Source organism: Corvus hawaiiensis, chromosome 11, assembly GCF_020740725.1.
Source record: "Corvus hawaiiensis isolate bCorHaw1 chromosome 11, bCorHaw1.pri.cur, whole genome shotgun sequence".
NCBI lineage: Eukaryota > Metazoa > Chordata > Aves > Passeriformes > Corvidae > Corvus > Corvus hawaiiensis.
Genome location: NC_063223.1, coordinates 8,143,928 through 8,166,062, shown reverse-complemented (window position 1 = coordinate 8,166,062; position 22,135 = coordinate 8,143,928). Strand labels below are relative to the sequence as shown.

The 22,135-nt window shown below is 39.3% G+C and overlaps 1 long non-coding RNA gene across 1 annotated transcript; it reads right to left on the bottom strand.

The window, feature by feature from the left end:
• Positions 1 to 455: 455 nt before the first annotated feature.
• On the bottom strand, positions 456 to 22,101 carry LOC125331695. The gene is made up of 3 exons (XR_007206162.1): positions 22,018 to 22,101; positions 21,708 to 21,768; positions 456 to 602 (listed from the first exon to the last, which is right to left on the bottom strand). It is a non-coding gene; the product is annotated as an uncharacterized LOC125331695 (long non-coding RNA).
• Between the last annotated feature and the right edge of the window lie 34 nt (positions 22,102 to 22,135).

The window sequence follows — 22,135 nt, the reverse complement described above, 5'->3', positions numbered from 1 at the left end:
GCCTTGCACATTACTTATTTGCTTAGTGCACTTTTGAACTGAAGCATTTAATGTTGGAAAATAAGCAGTAAATATATCATAGTTAATTGGAGAAAAAGAAAGATTTTAGGAAAGAATTTGAGCTTCTGTGACAGCTTTAAAGTTACAGTGAGATGTGATTTTATTGTCTTGATTTCTGAGACCTATGTTGAATTCTAATTGCATTAAATGAGCAAAATACGTTAAGAGTTAGGGAAACTTCCAAGAGACAAAAAAATTGGATCAAATGTGTGAGTAATGTGAAGAATGGAAATTCCTGCTTAATTAGCCTATATTGATAGCAGGTCATTCAAGGATCTCCATGGTAATGGTGAAAAAACATGCAGATTTTTTAATTTTCAGGAAGTTCTTTATTAAAATCAATATGACACCTGAGAAGTGTCTAAACACAAAGTTACGAGAATTTGAGTGGGCAGTGAAGAGTCAAGGACATAATCCAGTAGAGATTGAATGTCCTTTCTGGAGTGATTCTAGTTATTTTTGGGTCCAGATCTTCAGCAGTAGATCACCGATGATTCAAGGTGTGGAAGGCCAGGGGAGCTGGTCCTCAGTGAAACAAATCTCTGCAGAGAAAAGGATATTCTTTTACATTGGCTTCACCCATAGCTTGTAGGTCTGTAACTGGGAAATGATAAGGGCAAAAGAAATAGATGACGTCTTATTGTTCTGGAAGCTTCTAAAGACATTTTAGTGACGGTGCCTCTAAAATAAAAACTTTACAGTTTCCACTTATCCTATGTTGTTTTATGTAAATCAGAAGGGGGAGAAGAGATGGGGCATTCTCCAGGTGACAGTAAAATAAAGCATCGCTCTGAAACTGCCATACTGATCCCATCTAGAAACACAAAGTGAGATAACACACTGAGAGTTTCTTTGTAGAGACAGAAGTGTTGAGATGAATTGATATGGGAAAAAGACACTGAACTAGAACCTAACCTGAATTGCGGCTACAAAGTAAGGACTTCAGGAGTGCCTGCGGGAAAAGTCAGGATGGATGCACAGAGCAGTGGCTGGTCCTGGCAGCTTGTTTAAAGCCACAGGTGTATCAACACACTGACTGTGGTAGGATAAATGCCCCAGGTAGTCTGTCCCTCTGAACTGCTCTGCCCTGGATGAGCACAGATATGCTCTTGTGCAGAGGCTTTCTGGAAAAGCCAGATATGGATTCTTTTTTGTTCTGTTTCTCTCAGGAATGCTGTAAAGACCTGGTGTTTCCTTGTACTGAAACCTGCCTAGTCATGCAGTGCCCTGCAGAGGTGTGAGAGAAGAGCCTGTGACGGCCAAAGAAAATGGACAAGGACAGCCAATACTTTCCCCAACAGTTTGAAAGGAAGTTGGCTTGGAGCAGTTACAAGGGTCTTCCTCTATCATTCTCCAAGAAGATAAAAGGTGACCCTGTAGGACATCAGTTCCTTGATGTGTTTATTTATCTGCTCCTGTCCCAGTGTCATGTCTGTCTTTTGTCCCACAAAGTGAAGCCCTAGCACAGGAATTGCTGTGTGCATTAAACAATGTTTGCGCACTGTGTATTATTAGACCATGGGGTATCTCTTCAATAAATTTTTGGTCTAATAATCATCTTGGTGCCATAGCATACAGAGGAAGACTATCTTTGCTCTGACTGCATCTTGTTGCCAATCTTCCCACTCTTGAAGCCAGTGTAAAGCCAGGGGTATGGCAGTTCTAGGATTTCAAAGGTCCCTTACTCAGAATGCCTTTGGATCAATTTCTGCTGCACAGGGAGTGTATGGGGGGGGGGGGGGGAGGGGTTGTGTCACAAAAAGCGTGCCAAGTCATGGAGAGATAATGAAACAGAGAATGCTATCAGGAGTTAAAGCTGTCCTAGCTTTTCAGCACCAAATGTGGTTTCTTTGTGGAGTTATTTCCAGTAATGGCACATGGTGGGTGGTAGGTTGTGTATTCAGCTCCCCAATTAGTTGTCTTTGCATGAGCTCCACTTTTATCAAATTAAATAGAACAAAACTCAAGACAGATGCTACCTGCTGATCAAGATACTGTGGTACAAATGCCACGTGAATGCTGTGACAAAACCCCAAAGGCTGAAAAATCCAGGTTGTGGATTAGTTACAGCTAGAGTTAAAAATTATACTCATCTAAGTTCCAGCATCAAAATACCTGTTCACTTGTCCTCTCTTACAAAAGTGATCACAACCTGGAAACATTCAGAACTGGTTTTATTACATCTTGCTTCAAAGTCCTTGCAGTTGTTCCAAGGACTCTTCACTATTAGAATATTCCTACTTGGCATAGCCCAGCTCATAATATTTCTATCATCAATAAATTTGCTGGGAAAAAAAAAGGGAGATATGAAATAGAAACTATTCTGGACAAATGGGTAGCAAGAAGTATGACATGACTTATTCTCCATCTCATAATTCAACATCTCTCTAGGACACAGCAGAGCTGGCATGGTGTGCCCTGTGTCAGCTCCCTGAACCCATAATTCTCTTTTCAGTGTGGCTTTGTAGATCCATAGAGCTTCCAGGACCCTCTGCCATGAGTGTGTAAAGGGATCGCCTGAGCCCACAAAGCTGGGAGCCTCTTCCCTGGAGGGATCTGAGCACCTGCCTGCCCCATGCCAAACACAGTGATCTCAGTTGTTCTTTCCCTCATGAGTGGGTGAAAATCAAGAAAAGAAATACTACAGTGTTGACAATGGTTAACTTTACAAATAAATTAATACTATCTGGGTTTCAAATCATGTCCAAACCGTAAAAAATTAAATAGAACCTTCTCTAAAATTTGTTTCAACAAAATGCTTGAAGCATCCATCCCTTTGTCAGCACAGATCCCCCTCTCCATTGTGTGTACATATGCAAACTGTTCAAACTACCCGTTATGTCAAGGATGTGGAATGGAAAGAAAAGTGTGAAGACTGTTTCCCACATATGTTGAGAAAAAAATCTGCAGCAAGCAATAAAGAATGTGGTAACAGGAAAAGTATCTGAAGTTATGTTACAAGGTAAAAGATGAGACTGTGGCTGTGAAAGCAAAGTAAAACAAGAGAAGGAGATAAAATACCTTTTTACCAGATAAAGTGATAGTACTGTGATGCCACAGTGTGTTGAAGCATTGTGGGAAGGGAATTTTAAGGGTTTGGAAGCTGGCCCAGCTGCCTTTGCTGACGCTGATATTACACAAAGTTCCCTCTCAAATAACCATAAAAATGTTATTCTGACCAGGAGAGCACCCAGCCAATGAAAGGCCAGAAATTCTGAATTAGGAAAGTGGGAGGTTGCATTACCCTAAGAAGGAGCAAGATGTTTCCCACAGTGGGATATATAGGCCAGGGAAGGAATCTCCACTTGGAGCTGTAATACTGGAGAGTTGTAAATATGTACTTGGAGAATATACTTCATTTGGCATTAATAATGTGCTGCCTAAAGTATGTTGGATGTACTTTAAATATTACATGTGAATCCCAGGCTTGTCTTGTAATAATTTTAAAAAATATCCATAATCTTGTCATTTTAACAGCAGAACAAGCTTTCTGGCCTTTTCATCTTTCTTGGTGTATTAGGAGTTGAGAAATGTGGACTTTCTCCACATAAAAATTACATTTGCTGTTGTTGTTACCTTTGCAGCTGTGCAAGTAACAGTCTACTTGATTTCAAACAAGTAAAGTAAATTAAGAGAAGATGAAGATCCAAGCACAATAAAGCTACTTTGGAGTCATTAGAAGACATAAATATAGAGCAAATCTCAGGTCAAATCCAGGTCTGGCATCAACAGTCGCAGCTCCAACCTCTACAAGAAGTGCCTGCAAACATCAGGGTTAACTTCATCTATCAATCAAAATTTGATTGGAAAATAGTGTTAGACTTTGGAAAACAACACTAACAGTACAACAGGATCACTGAATCATCAGTGCAAGGTTCTTGTCAACATGACTTCCATTCATTTATTTTACAATTCAAAAGCAGCATTACTGTGCATGCAGATGAAGACTACTCAGTTTTGTACAACATATAGCATGTGAAACAAATCTGACTCACTTTTCTACTTCCAAATCTGCCCTAAATTAAAGAATAAATAGTAAGGAATGCATGGACAGGAAAAACGATTAGGGGAAATTTTTTACCAGGAAGAAATGTGTCCACTTGCAGCTAGTGTCACGGGGACTTTTGAAATATGCTTGCAAGAAAACAATTTGTTCTTCAGATATTAAAAGATACTCAGCCTGTTGCTGTCAACGATACAAGATGGGCTAGTGACACAATTCCTGCCTAAGCTCAATGAATAGTTAAAACATATATGGATTTCTTTTTTGTTCCATTTATCCCATACCTTTGAAATTGCTGCATGGTAAAGGTCATGGTAACAGCTCAATCTTTCTTTTGATATTATTAAAGCAGTGCTTAATTAAATTAATCTGGAGCTACTCTCTGACGGCAGAGACTTTCTTTCCCCCTTAAAGTAGGGGCTGACAGATTTAATCTGGTAAAGAACTATAATGATTGTTTTCTTTCTTCCTGACTATTCATTTTATATACAGTTGTACTTATATTTTTTTTCTGTTTGATGTCAACATGCTGTTTATTTGCTTAGCTATCCATACTGGTAAGTTTATCTACTCTCACTTTGGCTTGCAGAGCAGCATTTCCAACATGAACTGTAATCATCCCATTCCAGCAGTGATGGGGAGGGAGGAAACACTGGGTTGGGGATTGGGAGAGTGAATTCTCATGTTTGTCCTGATGCAGTGTGTAACTACAGGCAGGTCCCTTCACCTCCATGTCCTCCTTCTATTTTTATCTGCTTTGACATGCTTTGAAGCAGGGGTTGCCTCTTTCCTTTTGAGCCTGTGAAGCCCTTGGTGTGGTTTCCCCTGATGGCAGCTCTGATCTTGTACGAGGGGCCTGAGGGCACAGTGTGGGTGTTTCTGTCCTGCTGAATGTCTGCATGCCACACAGGAGGCTGAACAGGTGAGGCAGAGGCTCAAAACGCAATGGCTCTGTTCAGCACCCTCAAGTCTAAATCTCACTGATGCCATGTGAAAATTGAGCCCTTTGCAACACAACAGGGACTAGGGAACTGTGTGAAATGCACCTTCTGCTTCATTTTGTAATCTCTGGAGTAGGGTGTGCTAATGGGGGGTTACAATCTCTTTTACTCTTTTCTGCTTTATCTCCTCAGGGAATAAACAAATATGCTGCACACACCCCCCAAAAGCAGAGGAGATTCTGCAGGAAGCTATTCAGTGTGGAAGTCATAAATCACCCAAGAAATGAGTGTCACATTCATGGCCTGTATTATATGAGGGCTTCCTTAGATAACTAACACTCCTGAAGAGAAGGTAAAAATGGCTTCTTACAGCCGAGACTGCAAAAATGCAACATTTTGCTGTGGAAGTGGGGGTTTCTGGCAGGCCTCCCATACTTAAATTGTCACCAAAGGAAGGAGAGTGAACATGAAAACTGGGGAAATGGTAATGCAGAGAAGAAGAAAGCTGGAAAGAAAAAAGAAAACCACACAAAACTCGAGTTGTTAATCACATCCCTATGTTGATAAAATATTTATGAGATCTCATTCAATTAATTAGAATAAACTATGTAACACTGCAGGAAACAAATTGAAAATTTAATAAAGTAAGTTCACTTCCAATTCTTTTGAAGAAAGAAGCTAATTATATTTAGTTCTGTAATTATAACTTTAATTAAAATATAATGCAAAATATTTCATAGAGTGAATATAGTTCTGTTAGAAAATGGAATCTTTAAGACAACTTGCTCCTCAGACAAAAATTCATAACAATTTCACATGAACATTTTAATATACTTGTTTTTAAAATCTTTTCAGGGTAATTTTAATACAAATCCATCTTAGAAGTGCTCGTTAGTGTTAGCTTTTTCTTAAAACAAAGTGGTTTACCTTCCTGCCTCTATCCAGAAATGTTTCTTATTCTATGTTAGGGATGTATATTTTACTCACTCCATTTAAACCAGACATATTCTTTATTTATACTTGCCTATTGCAGCCTACAGAACCCAATTTTTATTTAGAGAATAATTTCAAAACACATTGTAAAGTATATCCACATAGCAGCTGCCTTCACCTGAGCAACAAGGAAAGAAAGTGCCTCAGGCAGAGAGATCCAGGCAGGCATGGGAAATTTGGGTCTGGCAATATAGAATGAGAACACTGACAAAATGACCTTTCAGTGATGTTTTCAGTGATGATGATTTAACAGCAAGGGAGTCTTCTAGGCTGGTATAAAATGAATTTGTCTTTAGGACTGAAAAAATAATTTTACAAATGATTTCTAACACACAATCCCACTCTACTCTGCCCTGGTGCCACCTCACCTTGAGGTTTTGGGCACCACAATATAAAAAAGACATTCAGCTATTAGAGAGTATCCAAAGAGGGCCACGAGGATGGTGAAGGGTCTGGAGGGGCTGTATGAGGAGTAGCTGATGGCATTGGGTTTGTTCAGCCTGGGGAAGAGGAGACTGAGGGGAGACCTCATTGGTTCTTCAAAATCTTTGTGAGGGGCAGCACTGATCTCTGCTCTTGGTGCCCAGTGGCAGGACCTGAGGGAATGGCCTGAAGTTGTAGCAGAAGAGGTTTAGGTTGGATATCAGGAAAAGGTTCTTTCCCCAGAAGGTCGTTGGGCACTGAACAGTCTCCCCAGGGCAGTGGTCACAGCACCAGCCTGAGCAAGTTCAAGAAGTGTTTGGACATCACTCTCAGGCACATGGTGTGATTCTTGGGATTTCCTGTGCAGAGCCAAGACATGGACTTTGATGATCCTTGCAGGTCCCATGCAACTCAGAATATTCTGTGAACTATAGATTTTCAGTGCTAACGAAAACTCCTTCTGTTCTCCTGAAGAGGATCAGTGGTAATGAGAGTGAGTCAGTGATAGCAGTGTTAATTGAACAAAACAGGAACTGAAAATAGAACAGTTTGAAGAAAATGCTGGATTGACATATGCTGTTTTCATACATTTGTTGAACATTATTGAGCATTTCTAGTGCAGTAATCGGAGAGTAGGAAAATATCTGGGAGGGTTTATTTGATAGAGTTTACATTACACAGCCTGCAATACAGCCAGAGCAACATTTTGTGATCTTTCTGATCATACACTTGGGTTTTTTTCTCCTCTTTGCCAAGGAACTTGTTATGATCAGAACTGACCACTGTGTGAGCAGAGCTGGTGTTTCGAGGTCTGTCTAATGAACACGAAGCACAGTGGCAGTGACACTCTGATCTTCTCAGAGTGGATCAGAGGCTGTGGCACTATCCCTGAAGAAGTTGCAGAGTTGACTCCTTTTCTGAGGCTGTGACAGTGGATGCTTTAATCTCTCACAGTCTTTAGTTTGCTCTGCCTGGTGAGTCAATTTGGGGTGTTGGCCACTCATCCCCTTCACCATAAAACCCGTTGTCCTCCAGGCTCTTTTCCTGATGGAATTTCTTCATCTCAAGGAGAACGACTAAAGACGCTTGCTCGGAGCTGCCTCACTTAATCCCTTTTTGGCAGAACTGGCTCTCCAGTGACATTTCAATCACCCTGAAGAACTGAAAAGCTAAAGATCTGGGATTGTGAACTCATCCAGATGAAAATCAATACTGAAGTCAATGAAACTGAATCAGGATATAATTTATGCAATATAATAGTAGTATCTCCACTGAACTTATTGGAATTGCTACCAGGTCTGATCTAAATTAACCCTTTACTTTAAATAACATTAGAATATGATTACTTGCTGACATGTTTATACAGACACAATATTGCTTTGTGCCTTTGATCCGGAAATGAACTTACTGAACAGGTGAAGCTGTCTTAGGGAAAGATAATTTTAAAAGAAAAATGTTAAAACCCCCTATACTTTACCAGCACACAATTGGTTTGAAAAGAAGTGGAGGGGTTGAGTATGAACTACAAGGATGCATGATGAGCAGAGGGTCAGGTGAACATTTATTTTGAGGTAGTTAATATAGAATTACTTATTGCATCTTTGTCATGGTGAGATCAGATCCTCTCATACAGACAAGAATTTATGCTGGGTTTTGAAGTGGCTTTAGAGAATTAGGGACTCAGCTCCAATTAATTAAATTTGCATAAAGACGTGGTTTATATTCTTTTTTCGCTCTTGGTTCTCTAATATAGCATAGAAACCAGCTGTGGGTGAAAATTATCTTCTGCTGGGTGTTATGGTTGTGATTTGGAAAGGCTTTTCTGAGATGTCTGCAACCAGAGTATCATCTCTAATCTAAATATAATACCCTGTGATTTCTGCCAGGTATCTACTACACAACTATTTTCCCTTTTTTTTGCATCTCTCTGATCTTCTGCCTGTCTAGTTTACATAACTTCTACACTTCACTGCAGGAATTAACCTTTATGGTATGTCTATACATTACCCAGAAAAAAGGGGTGTTAATCTCAGTGGGAGCCTTTGGACAGTATTATGCTACAAGGAAGAATTTAATCTGTAACATGTCTGACCCTGTTGTTTTCAGTGCTTCTCTGCATTCAGAGGAAAACTAATAACAAAAGGAAACAGACTCAGTTGTCATAGAGGAGATGTGAATACTTAAATAGCTGCCTGCTCTCTTTCATATTTTTAAGACTTAAAGGTTCATGTTTTTTTTCCCTGCCTGTGTTAAATGAAAACATCTTTACTTGATATTCATCATTCTACAATGGCCATTTTATCACCTAGACAACATGAATAAAAGTTATTATTCTTACTCATTAGTCACTCAGTCAGGGAAAAGAGAAAAATTGAGCATTTTAGAACATTTTACTTTTCTGTCATTTTAGAGTAAATGACACTCCTAAATGATGGCCAGTCAAACCTACAGAATCTATTAGTAACTTGATAATAAGTGTGAAGGGATGCTGGGACCCAAAGGAGTCTTAAAGTGGCATTTATCAGGCATGTCACATCATTGCTAGTGGTAATAAAAGCATTTTTGTTTTATGCGGCAGCGTCTATAGAGGATAATATTTTTTGTGCTATAGCCAAAAGTGATATTGCTACATTCATCACACTGTTTGATATGAAATAGCCTAAAAGCACTGGAAATTGGCTGTCATTATTTGTTTCTTCCTTTTTTTTTTCCCTAATCAAGGACACTTCTCCAGTGGTGACTAAAGTTTTCTTTCTCTTCAACATGGACACACAACAACTGCAGAATTTCTCCATTAGAAATCTGACCCTTTCTTTCTAGCACCATTTAAAAGTTTTTGTGTCATTTCAAGAAGAACATTTATGGTTACCTCATTTCATTTTCACTTTGTCTTTCCTTATGACAATAAGGTTCAGGGTGTTTGGTTTGCTGTTTCAGCCTTTCCTGGAAAAATCTTCATTGGCTGCAGGGAAAATTCTGTGTTTTTGGGGACTGCAAGATGGTGACTTTGGATGTTGGCTTCCAAGTGCTAAAAATCAGAAAGTAATTAGTTGGTTGTGAAAGTGATCAAATTATTTTGTTGTCACTCTTTATTCGGTTGTCTTGGGGTGACTTTATGACGTGTATCCCATATCACTGTTCTATGCCCACAAATTAATTTTGTGCTTTTCAGTGCCTTTAAACTGAGCCTGAGAGGGGGGAGAGAAAAGTGTACCTTTTCAAAGCAGTTTGCAGTTTGTTTTGATGTTTTCAAGGACACAGACAAACCTCTCTTGCCTCTAACAGCAGCGTCAGGAGAGGGATGAAGCAGCTTGCTTTCCAGCCAGTTTTTCAGCTCCTTTTTCTCCAGAGAGAGACAGAGAGTTGAACTTTTGTTTTCCTGGGACTTTGTTTTTTTTTTTTCCTTCTTCTTTTTTGGACTGTTTCAACATCAGAACACATTGGGACTTTTTCCACCGAGGTGGAGGCCGTGGAGGAGGGAGCCCACCCCGTCCCAGCTCCGAGGGAAAGAGAGGAGAGAGATCCACGGATGGATTCTGAAATTTTCCCAAGTTTCTCTCAGCAGAGCAAGATGTTTTATTATTTGGCATTATTATTCTTTTCCTGTGTGTTTGTTAAATAAATAGTTTTTATCTCTTTCACTTTCCTTTGAGGAAAATTCATTTTTTCCCGAACCTGGTGGGGGAGGGCTGGTTGTAACCTGCTTTCTATCAGAGGATATTTTCCTCCAAATTTCTCCAAACCGGCACATCTTATTTTAAATAAGATAATTTAAACAAGGACTGGTCATCAGGTGCAATTGGGAAGGTCCCTGTGCTACAATCCTGGTGTAGAGACCCCTGGTGAAGGGATGGTGTACACTGCTTATATTGCTGAAAACAGTTTTCCCTGCTAGCACATAGCTGCTGACAATAGAAACGAAACTCTTCAGGGGGCAATTCCTGAGTTATGTAAATTTTATTTCAGGCCTGAAAGACACAATGAGACTAAGTTAAACTTTTTAGTGTAGTCTTGGCTGGTGGCATTGTGGAAAAGTAATGCTGCGTTGAGAACTCAGTGCATGACTGTGATAGACTCTGTTCTTCCTGAAAAACAAAACATAGTGTTAGGAGTAACTAAATGTTAAAAATTTTAAAAAAACCCCAAAAAACCGAAACCAAACAAAATCCACAGAAACACCTAGAAGGATCTTCCTTTTGGTTTCCCTCTTTGGCGGTGAAAAAATCCATCAGTTCTGTTGGATTGTTGGGTCAACCAGTCATCACCTTGTGCTCTGTATCCCCCTCTGTATTTACAGCAGCTGCAAATTTGCATGGGAAACTTCTGCAATCTCCTATAGAATTGTAAGGCTTGCATGGACAAATGCATCACAGACACTTGTTTAATAGCAGAGAGGAACCATCACATTTATCATATTGAATTCTTTCACTGTGCTATTCATCATTTGCATGTAAAAATGCCATCTGATCTTCTCCCTCATAAACCCAGTGTGATGTTTTCCTGTTTTCCTGTTGTTGTTATTTTGGTTTGGATTTAAATCTGTCACTTTTAAAAACTTATGCTTTTTAAGTCCCACTGCATTCTAGAAGTAGAAGAAAAAAAGTGATATTTTGAAGGACTGGGGAAGTTAAAATACTCTTTGTGGAGTGTGCTTGTGCAGCACAGTAGATTTCATAATTACTTGAGTCTGTTCTGGTGTTGGGTTTGCTCTTTGAAGCTAAATTCTGCCCTGACCATTTCTTCCAGGCTACAGGATTTGTCATATTGACTGGCTCTGTTAAGATCTGGCATGTCTTATTAACACTCTTCAGCAAAGCAACCTACTCTTTGTCTGAAACATACAGTCAGGCAAGGCTGTTTGAACAGCCAGAGCAACCTTTGCACTTCTTAGGGGCACAACGGTGCCAATATTGTGAATAGCTCTCTGCACTTCCCTCACATTAATCTTATTCTGTCTTTGTAATGTGCTGATATATCAGCTGACTCCATGGGACACTCAGTCCAGTAAGAGCATGATTCTATGACAACTTGCTTCAGGTTTTTAGAAGTTCCCGCAGCCAGACAATAAAAAAAGGCATAACATGCAGGAATGTGGAAAAGCACCACAAATGCAGAAATGCTATACCTTTAGTAGAGATCCACATTTCAAATAGGTGAACAGTTTATTCCTGCCTTTTCCTTGCTTTTTATGTAATTATTGTTTGCTTTTGCATAGGCATTAAGGACTTGCAGAGGAAGCAAACTGTCACTTTGAGGTCAAATATAATCACTCATAGAGTATGGTGCTAAGGAATGGCCCCAAACAAATAAACTAATTTGTAAATAACACTAATTTATTGAACTCAAGAACTCTCCAGATGAAGCTGTTCAGCCTTCCAGAAGATATGACATGCCTGAAACCACTGGTTGAAATACCCATCTGTTGCAACAACCTGCACACCACACTGAGAAATCACAGCACCATAGAACAGTTTGGGTTGGAAGGGACCTTTAGAGGCCATCCAGTCCAACCCCTGCAATGAGCAGGGGTGTCTTCAACTAGGTCAGGTTTCTCAGAGCCCCATCCAACTTGACCTTAAATGTCCATCACACCCGGGCCAGCGTTTCACCACCCTCATTGTAAAACATTTGCTTCTTTATATCTAATCTGAATCTCTTTTATTTAAAACTGATACCCCTTGTCCTGTTGCTACAAACCCCATTAAAAGTCTGCCCCAATCTTTCATACAAGCCCCCTTAAAGCAAAGAAATGTTTCAATGAGGTCTCCCCAGAGTATTCTCCAGGCTAAACAACCCCAACTCTCTCAGCCTTTCCTCATAGAAAATATGTTTCCGCTCTCTGATCATTTTATGAATGCCATTATGAATAAACACTCATATCACCCTGCACTGGCTCAATTTCTTCTGTGTTCCTTTCCCCCAACACTATTTCTTTCAGAAGCTGTTTCTGGCAGAGATCAGTTTGGTTGGCCTTAAGGTGACTCTTGTAGGTCCTGTTTTCTGCCACTGGCTGTTTTTCTAAGCCTTCCTTACCCCTTACTCTGGTAGTATTTGCTGATTTATTTCTGTAAAGATAATGCATACACTAGCAGACAGTTCTGTAATAATCATATCTCAGCAGTTGTCTTTGGTCACCAGTAATGAGAAGAAAGAGATGAGCTTGAGAAAATGCTCTAATTAGTTCCTGTAGATCAGAGCACATCTCAGCTGAAATAAGCCATGTGTCTTCCTAGAGCTAATGTCACTGCACTGAAAAGTGGGGGTTTCTGGAGGAGAGAAATTGCAGTATGTTTTAATGGACAAACCAAAATAATTTTGGTATGCAAAACAAACAAACTGCAGTAGAGCAAGGAGAGAAAGTTCGGGCTTTTTATCTGAAAATCTCAAAATCAAATATGCTTGTATTTATGTATTTATGTTATGTATTCATAGCTCTTATTTAGTTTGCTGTTATCTGTGCTCTTTGGCTGTTTTCAGACTGGGTTTCTTAAGCTGTTTGCAAAAATTTTTCTTTTGTTTATTCAGTCCTCAATTTCTTTCTTGCTGGTTTCAAACATCACTCCCTCTCACTGGACTTGAACTAAGTGAAATGACCCACTCTTTCTTTCATTAGTATTTTCCTGCAAATCTTGAGATGTTTGCAAAGGATACATGAATTTATTGTGCAAGCAATTGTGAGCAAAGACAATTTTTCTTTGTGAGTACAGTAAAATTTCACCAGGAGCAAGCCACAGATGTCTTTCCCTGAGACAGCTTGCCATTTGTTAGAGGAAAGAGTTTGAAGCTTCTGAAATTCACTTCTTTCAGGAGCAGCTGCTTCAGTCCCCTGTGCATGTTGTGGTGAGTAAGGCAGGTGTGTGTGGTGCTGTTGTCCCCTGCACACACTCATCTCCCATGCCCTCACTTTAACTTATCTATCCATACCCTCTTTAGACAGAAGGGAAGCAGAACAGTGGCTTTTTTATGCCCAGCAATTTCTTGGCATACATTTACCACTTTCCTTCAGGGCTGTTTCCCCTCCCTCTTACTATAAGAATGAGTTGTGAGTCAAACAAGGATCATCTAAGCCAATACATTGGCACTTGGCAAAAAACAATACCTGGGAAGGAGTAATGACTCTCTTCTCTAAACTCTTGCTGGGAAATACTTTTCTGATATTTGGCTGAATGTTTTGCTGTTTCTGTTAATCTGGTTGAGAGTGGCTTATAAAGTTTGGACATAACAATCTTATTTCATTCAGGCAAGTGGAGACTCTCTGGATTTGAACAAATATCTGAATTCTTAAATACTCCTTTCTTGTGAAACTTGACATAAGAACTGATATCCTAAACAGTTTAGCTCACATAGAGTTAAAATGGGAAGAAGATTAGAATGAGTATCTAAAGTGCTTAATTTTTACTGGATAACTACAAGACAAAATTTCCTAACTAAATGGGAATCAAGGATATCAGCTACAGCTTACCAATTTATACTGATAGCATATCACTGTATTTATTATCCAACCTTACAGAGAGCATTCAGTTCACTTGGAAGAGAATAGAGCCAGATGCACTATGTTCTGTTGAAGTTATAAGTGTTAAAATGTTACCCATCCTTAAAAAGAAAACTACTGAATGTTTTTGCACGTTCACCAGTTTGCTGCAGTCTTGTATTACTTGTGAAACATATGTGATGGCATTTCTGGGACAATCCTGCATTCAAAAAACTTGGCATTTCCTTCTTCTCAAAGAGGCACATTCACTGCTGACATTACCAATGATGCATAACTCAGCAATGATAAATTAGACATTACGTTTCCCAGTCTAACTCTGAATGATTGTTTTGAGAGACACCTCAATTTCTTCAGTTGTTTCTACAGCATCTTGGTATTTGTGTGTACAGTCTGTGTGTGTGTAGCTCCAAATCAAAGCTGATGAAGGTAGGAGGAATATAGAAAGATGGAAGAGTAATGTTTACAGGAAAAGAGCTGAGAAAAGAAGATTTTCACTTATCGGACAGGTGGATTGCTGTGGATGGCAATATTTGATGGAAGACCCATGCAAATATCAGGCAGGAAAGCAATACATTCTGACAGCTATCAGAGATCTAACAGAAAGATGCCTCCGAAAAGTAAAGTGAAGATCTACAGCAGCAAACACCTTCAGTGCTTTCTGTGGAGTGGAGATGTGGCAGGTAAGACAGAGTAGAAATTGGATGCTTTGGTACAACATTTCTAAAATCTTTCTGGAAATGGAAAGCAAGGACGGGGATTGTTAAGCAGACTTTTTGCAGATCTGCCACCCAGATATTTGAGCCAGACAGAAAAAAAAAAGAAAAATTGATACAATTTCTAGTGAATTTATTGCTTTTCTATATTACTCAAAGCTTGAATAAGCAAGTTGTCAACTGTAGCTCACAGGGACAGTGAAGAAAAATGGAAGACAAGGCTATGACAGGTTGGGGTGTTGGGACTGAATACAGAAAGGGAGAACATCTGTGAGCTGAATTTGAACAGATTCCAGGCAGCTGAGATGCAAACATGTCACCTCCCAGTCTCTCTGCACAAAGGAACTTCCATGGTCAAAAATCATCTGGTCACACAGAAAAGTGAATACTGCAGAATGGTTTGAAGAGGTTCCGTGTTGTGACCTTTCTACTTGGGAAGAGTGATACACATACAGTAACTGAAATAACCGCTGTTCCTACTGCTGCAGTCATTCTTGAATGAAAAATAAATCAAGATTCGTGCTTATCTTTCTGGATAACAGTTTATATTCTAGTTGGAAGGCGTCTGTAAATTAATCATGCTTCTAAGACCTTATCTTCTTGTTTAGCCCCTTCTAGGCAAGTAATAGATGATATAAAGCAGTCCCTGCAGCTTACAAAGGATCAGAGCCTGCTTTCCCCAGTATAGCGAGAGGGCAGTGTTTCTTTCAGTTCTAAGACTACCTTTTCAAGGAGAAAAGGGCAGTATGAGTGAAATATCTAAGATGCTAATTTGGAGGAGGATTTTTATCCCAAGTAGAGATGCTTCAGATAGGATAAGCCAGAAATTCTCAGTCTTACCCACACAGGGAAATATCAGAACCACAGATTTAAGGGAGGAAGCATGTATCTGTCTTAGGTGTGTTTCCTGGCACTTAAATTTTATATCTACATAAATTTCTGGTTGCTTTGTGGGTAACTGTTTGCATCCATCCCATCCATCTGACTAACCTTTGCAAAACTCTTACCTAGAGGTGCAGCCAGGAGGATAATTATTTAGAGCAGCACTTTGCATCAGTTCTTTTCAGCTTAGCCATGAATGGGTATTGTGTAGGTACTAAGATATAGGTTATATGATGCGACTGGATTATATCAGATTTAAGTTACTCAGGGATATAGCCTCAAAGCATGTGAGTATTTAAAGAACTGATTCTCAGTATAGTGTTGTGTTTCATCTCAGTTTTCATCACTAGACATCCAGGGTATTTGATAAGATGAATCTCAAAACCCAAATTTCTTTTTTTCCCCATTTACTCTTGAACCTCTCGTCCTTTGAAATCCAGTGTTAAGCAGAGGTTGCTGACTAGTTTTTTGTCAGATGAGCTAGCATGTTATTTATATCACTTTATCCTGCTCCCCTGTCCATCTAAATCATCCCTGACTTAAAGATCACACATAAATAGTGTATTTTTATAGCATGAAATAGGACTGATTGCTATTTGGCCAAGTGGAACTGAAATAAAACCCCACAGTTTGTGATAATAGCTTCAGAGTGTGTCCTGAGGGCTGGTGAGCCACTGCCGTTCTATTGATTTCAAGATATTGCATACAAGTTCTTAAAATGTGTTATTAAATAGGATTTTCTCATATTATTTGCTATGAGTAGAATGTGAAACACCCTCCAAAATGCCACAGTAGAAGGACAGCTGAGGAGGTAGGTAAGTGGAGCTCAAGTCACTGTACTGCTGATGAGGCTGCCTTACTCTAACAGAGCTGGCTTTGTTTGAAGCACAGCCACAGAAGCTCACAGGTGAACCTCTCAATTTTATTGCATGCCAAGTTCATCCTCCTTTGACTTTTTATTGAAAATTTTAATCCTGTGATTTAATGGAAATGAATTTCAGCCACTGGCTTTTGCATTGCTTTCTAATAGCTGTAAAATCTCCCAGGTTCTTTGGAAACTGCCCAAGAAGCATGAACTACAACAAACCTTTGGAAAATATTGCTATAAGTTCCAGATGCTCTTAGGAGTGCTTCCAAACAGCCTTTGGTGATAAAGGCTGGAAGCTTTCCAAAGCTGGTAAATGCATCTAATTCCCTCCAGGTCCAATAGCTACGACAACCTCCCTTGGAGCCTTCAACCAGAAGCACACTGTACTTTCGTTGGGTAGCTCAGACTTTCCTTTAGCAGATGATCAGAATGTAATTGTGTTAGCAGTGAATTTTACATTACAGCAATCCCAAAAATAACTACCAATCACTTTCAGTTTACGAACCACATCTGTCAGAAATGAACCTGAGTAACAGGAATTGTGTGAGAGTCAGATAATCCTTCCAGCTGCAGAGAACTCTTCTAGAAATTGTTTTAAGATGTTACTGTGGGACGAAAGCACTGCTTTAGCTATCCAGCAGTTATAAATGGGACTTTTTCTTACACAGCATTTCTTTTTCTGGCAATCACCTGATCAACTGTGTATTTTAATCTGATGCTGTAATGGTTTACCTCAGTTTTTCTCTTACTGCTTTTCAGCCCAGAGGCATTTTATATAATTTACTTCTATTCCTTATTACTTCCCTATTATGTATTTCCCATTATGATGATCTCTATTGTTTTGAATGGTACTTGATCTTAAAGATACTGCAATTATTTTGCCCACATGAATTTCAGCCTTGATGGGGTGCAGAGCAGGATTGCTATTTTGTCTAATAGCAGGTTTTATATGCTAAATCCTTTCCTTTGACCTGTACAGCCCAGGATTCAAACCTAATATTTGAAAGTGAGCCCATGACTGGCTGTATCCAAGCTGTAAGAGCTCACCAATCCACCTGCCCAGTCAAGGCATGGCTGGGGACGGTAATATCAACTCTAACAGCTAAATCCAAATGGAATATCTGTAGGGAAAACAAAGAGCAAATATCTGTTCAGCTTCAGAGCTCAGCTAAACTGTAGCTGCCAATCTGAGTCTTTTTTCACTAGATGGGACAACCTAGGCAGACACAGGTTTGTGTATGTACAAGTCCAAAACAGTCAGTAGAGGCTTCAACCATCATCTGAGGGATTAAATTTGGATTGCAAGTGCACCTAGACCTTCCAGCTCTTTACCTGATCCTGACTGACGTGTTTTCTTTCTCTTTGCAGGGATACCAGAACAATTTACAAAAGACTGCTAAACTCATTCGTTTTCTAAGTCAGTGCATTAAGTGAACCAGTCTCGGGTTATCTAACAGATCAAACAGAAAACAAGTGAGTCTAATGGCCATCCAGTTATCCCCTCCCATGGTGACATCTACCATCCATGTGACAGGTGACAAGCTGGGGGCAGTGGCCTCCTGAGAAGACAGAACCCATCCTGCTGTGTGGGGCACAGTCCCAGGGTTTACATTGATGTTTTAGGAGCCTGAACATCCACATATACAAATGTCCAAATCAGTAATCCACAAGGGATCTTTTTCAGATCATGGGTCGTAATCAGTCTTCTTCTAAAGGATTTTATCTCTGTGGATCTACGTGAGATTGTGGAGAGGTTTTCTTACTCCAGATCCTTTTCTGGCAGAAATTTCAGGACAATAAGGTCATCTGGCTCTAGTCTCATACAGATGCATTTTTAATCTCCCCTTTATAGAAGAGCCCTAAAAGTCACTAAATGTTAGAAAACCAATGATGAAGACAAATCTTTTAGCAAAACTTTTAAGGGATTTTTACTTTCACCTGCTTCCAATAACTCACTGGTGCATGGATTATTAGGCTTTGAAGATGTGTACTCTGCTTGTGATTTAGGTTTTAAATATGAACAGGTTTCAAAATGGAGTGTTAGACTGCACTAACAATGTTTTTCATCACACAAACTCTAAATTTTGTGTGTAAAACTATATTTTCTTGCAATTTTTCTTCAGTGTTTGTGGTGACTGTAATGTCACCATCTGTTCAAGAAGAAACAGCTCAGATGTGTCAGAGAGATTAAAGCCATGTAATATTCCAAAATTCCACATAATGATAAATCTATTTGTTTTCATTTAATATATGTCTATACTAGTTATTGTTTGTAGTCAGAATGCCCAACTATAAGAGTCATAAGGGAGACACTCAAGACTGATTGTATACTTGAGGTGAAATTTTTAAGGGAAGTTGAAAGCAGGTTTTATTCTGACTTCAGTTTGCAACGTTTCTGAAATTAGCTCTAAAAATTACCTGCTTATTTCGGGCCTCTTTAATAAAACTCTTCAGTTCAGAACAGACATTGCCTTAGCTGATCATGTTGTGTTCAGTCTAGACCTGCATTTCAGCTGTAGCAATCATCAACCTTGATGCTTTAGTGAGCAGGATGCTTTTATTTTATCCTTGTCTGAGACAGTCTGCCAAAGACAGGATTATACCAGGTGTAAGGTCTTACACCTTGGCACATGCAGTTTTCAAGCCCAAATTTTGTGACTAAACAATTCATTGTGCATACTTGTTTTATTTAGTGACTTTTGGGTCAGTGACCCCTTTGAAAAATCTATCATGGACTTTTTTTTGGTGCAATAACTGTTTCTATTCTTACAATATTTATAATGAGAATTATTTAAAGAGATCCCTTTATGTAAAGAGATATTTGCCAAACAGATTGCACATGAAGCAATGTTTATGACATCTATTTGCAAGCTGCTTGATTCTGTAAAAATATCCAACAGGATTGATGTCCCCTTTGGAAGCATTCAAACCAAAAAGGAACATACAAGGGGGACCAAATCCAACTACATTTTGACAGGATCCTCTTCTGATGCTCAAATCCATCAGTCTCTGCCATCTTATAGTTTCTAAGCTCTTTGACTCATTCAGTGTCCAAAGCACATATGAGATTCCTTCTGCATGAAGAATCCTCCTCTTTGACAGTGTGAATTAGAATCATCGATTCACAGAATGGTTTGTGTTGGAAGGGACCTTAAAGCCCATCTCATTCCAATCCCTGCCATGGGCAGGGACACCTTCCTCTATCCCAGGTTGCTCCAATCCCCATCCAACCTGGCCTTGGACACTTCCAGGGATGGATGGGGCACTTCCCTGAGTAGCTTGTGCCAGTGTCTCACCACCCTCACAGCGAAGAATTTCTTCATATCCAATCTAAACCTCTTTCAGTTTAAAGCCTGTCACTACATGCTCTTGTCAAAAGTCCCTCTCCAGCTCTCTTGGAGCCCCTTTAGCTACTGGAAGGCTGGTGGAACATCTCCCCAGAGCCTTCTCTTCTTCAGGCTGAACAACCCCAATTCTCTGAGCTGAACACCTTCCCTTGGCTCCAGAGTTTGTCACAATGTTAAATATCAGATAACAGAAAAGAATGGAGCTGTGCTAATTGTGATATTTGCATCAACAAAGTATGCTATCAGCTCTGTGCATCTTGTGAGGCTCTCAACAACCTCTGTCTTCAAAGCTTTATTAGGACCTTTCTTATTCTGCCCCAAATAGAGTTTAAATACATTCTCCTGCCAGCATGGAGCTGCTGCAGCTTCTGCAGCTTCAGAAGCAGTAGTAGACATCAGAACAGGGCGTGAAGGTCTGGCTGAGGAACTGTTTAGCCTTGCAGATATTTTTAGGTGGATGAACATCTCACTTAGGGTGACTTCTAGAAATACTTTTGAGGAGATTTACATAATAGTTCCTTTCCATGTGCAGAAGGAATTTTTCTCAAGATTAATGTTGCAGAAGTTATAAACAGTGCCTGTACTGAGAACCTAATGATGACAACCAGTCAGAAAATCAGTGTTCAGATTATCCTAAGGCTCTTCCCCATAAGTGTTCTCTTACCTTGTCTTCTGAATTTGGCCATTATTGGATAGAAGGATTAGACCCTCTGTAGGAAAGACTATTCTCCTAAATACTGATGTAACCAAATAGAGATGGAAAAGACACAAGGACAAGAACAGGCTCATATTTAATTAAGACAAGGAAAATATTTGCCAGTAAGTGTCTCACTAGAGGCTACAATAGGTTGTCATTCTCCTTCAAGAAACAGTTTGAATTTGAGGTTTAAATTTGATTTACCAAAATGGCCAAGTACTGGATAGATGAAAATTTTACTAAATTAGCTAAGTGATAAATCTGCTTAATCTCACTCTAATATAAGTCAGCCATCAAGTTCATAAATGCAAAGAAATGCAGTAATTTTCCTTCTGGCAACCTGGCCAGTTTCTGGGAGTGCTATCTGAGTAGGAATGGATGTACCCTGATATATTGAAATAGTTCCTCAGTTGTGTCCACAGCAGTTTTCAGCAGCTACTCAGTGTAAGGAACCCGACACATACTTCAGGATCAGACAATATTTGAAGAAATAATTATGTTTTAGAACAATTTTTCTCACTTTGAAGAAGAATCAGTGCAACAGAAATGTTCACTCTTTCTAGCTGGACAAGAGGGTTGGCACATTCTGGGTAAAAGGCAGCAGGTGGGATTCAAACACCTTGTACAGTTTGGAGGTCAGGAGGTCTCCTGAGATACTGCATCATGGAATATCTTTTCAGTTCAGAAATTCCTTTATTGAAACAAATAAACTAAGGAAAAAACCATAATAACAATGCTAATAAAGCACAAATCTGTGCGAGTTGTGGTATGTAAAGTTCAAGCTGAAATCTAAAGCATGCTTCAGCAGTTTACATTAAATGCAATATTTCAAACTCAGATACTTTAGTGTCGCTATGAAATGAAAGTAGGAGATAACAACCTTTAAAATCCCTAAGGCTGCTTTTTTTTTTTTTTTTTTTTGAGCAATTTCAACCAAGACCTTAATCAGTACAAGAAAATGGGTGAAAAAGGCTTTAGGCATGTATAAAACAACCCAAAAATCATAGTGACAAATTTCATGCAATGGACAGGATTGGATGATACATGCAGCCCTGTCAAAATCCTTTTTTACACTAAATTAAACGAGTCTCTGGGCATGTGAACTCAAGCATGTGAAGAAGCGAGCAAATGTTTCTAGAGAAGTTTAGTTTTTTCATAACCTGTTGAGTTTGTTCTCTTAGCTCACTTTAGCATAAGATACTTACAGCTGTCTCAGGTGCAAAGTAACAGGTGCTAAGAAAACATACAGTAATTATACAGAAGGCAAGATCAGAGGTCAGATCCCTACCTTTTAAAATAGCTTTGTCTCCTGTCATGCTGTCAGTCATCTCTCGAGTAGTGGTTGGTACCTAAAACCAGAAGGACTGCATAAAAAGTATAATGGTATAAACCAATTTTTCCCTAATGCACAAAGGGGGAAAACAGTGTTTGACCCCTATGAGTTGACTGGCGTATGTCTGGAAGTATGAGATTTAATTAAACAGATGGTAGCATACATTACCGCTTTAGAAATGTGATTAATCATTATAAATGTTCTAGGTCCTCTAAAAGAATGACTAGAGCATCTGGCTATGCACACTGAAACAGTGAACACCCACCTGACAGGAATCCATCTCCATAACGTAGATGAAACTTGTGTTTATGTTAATTATTTGGAATCTTTATGCTTCAGTTGAACGAACAAGTTCTGGCACATTCTTTTAAATTAGGCAGATT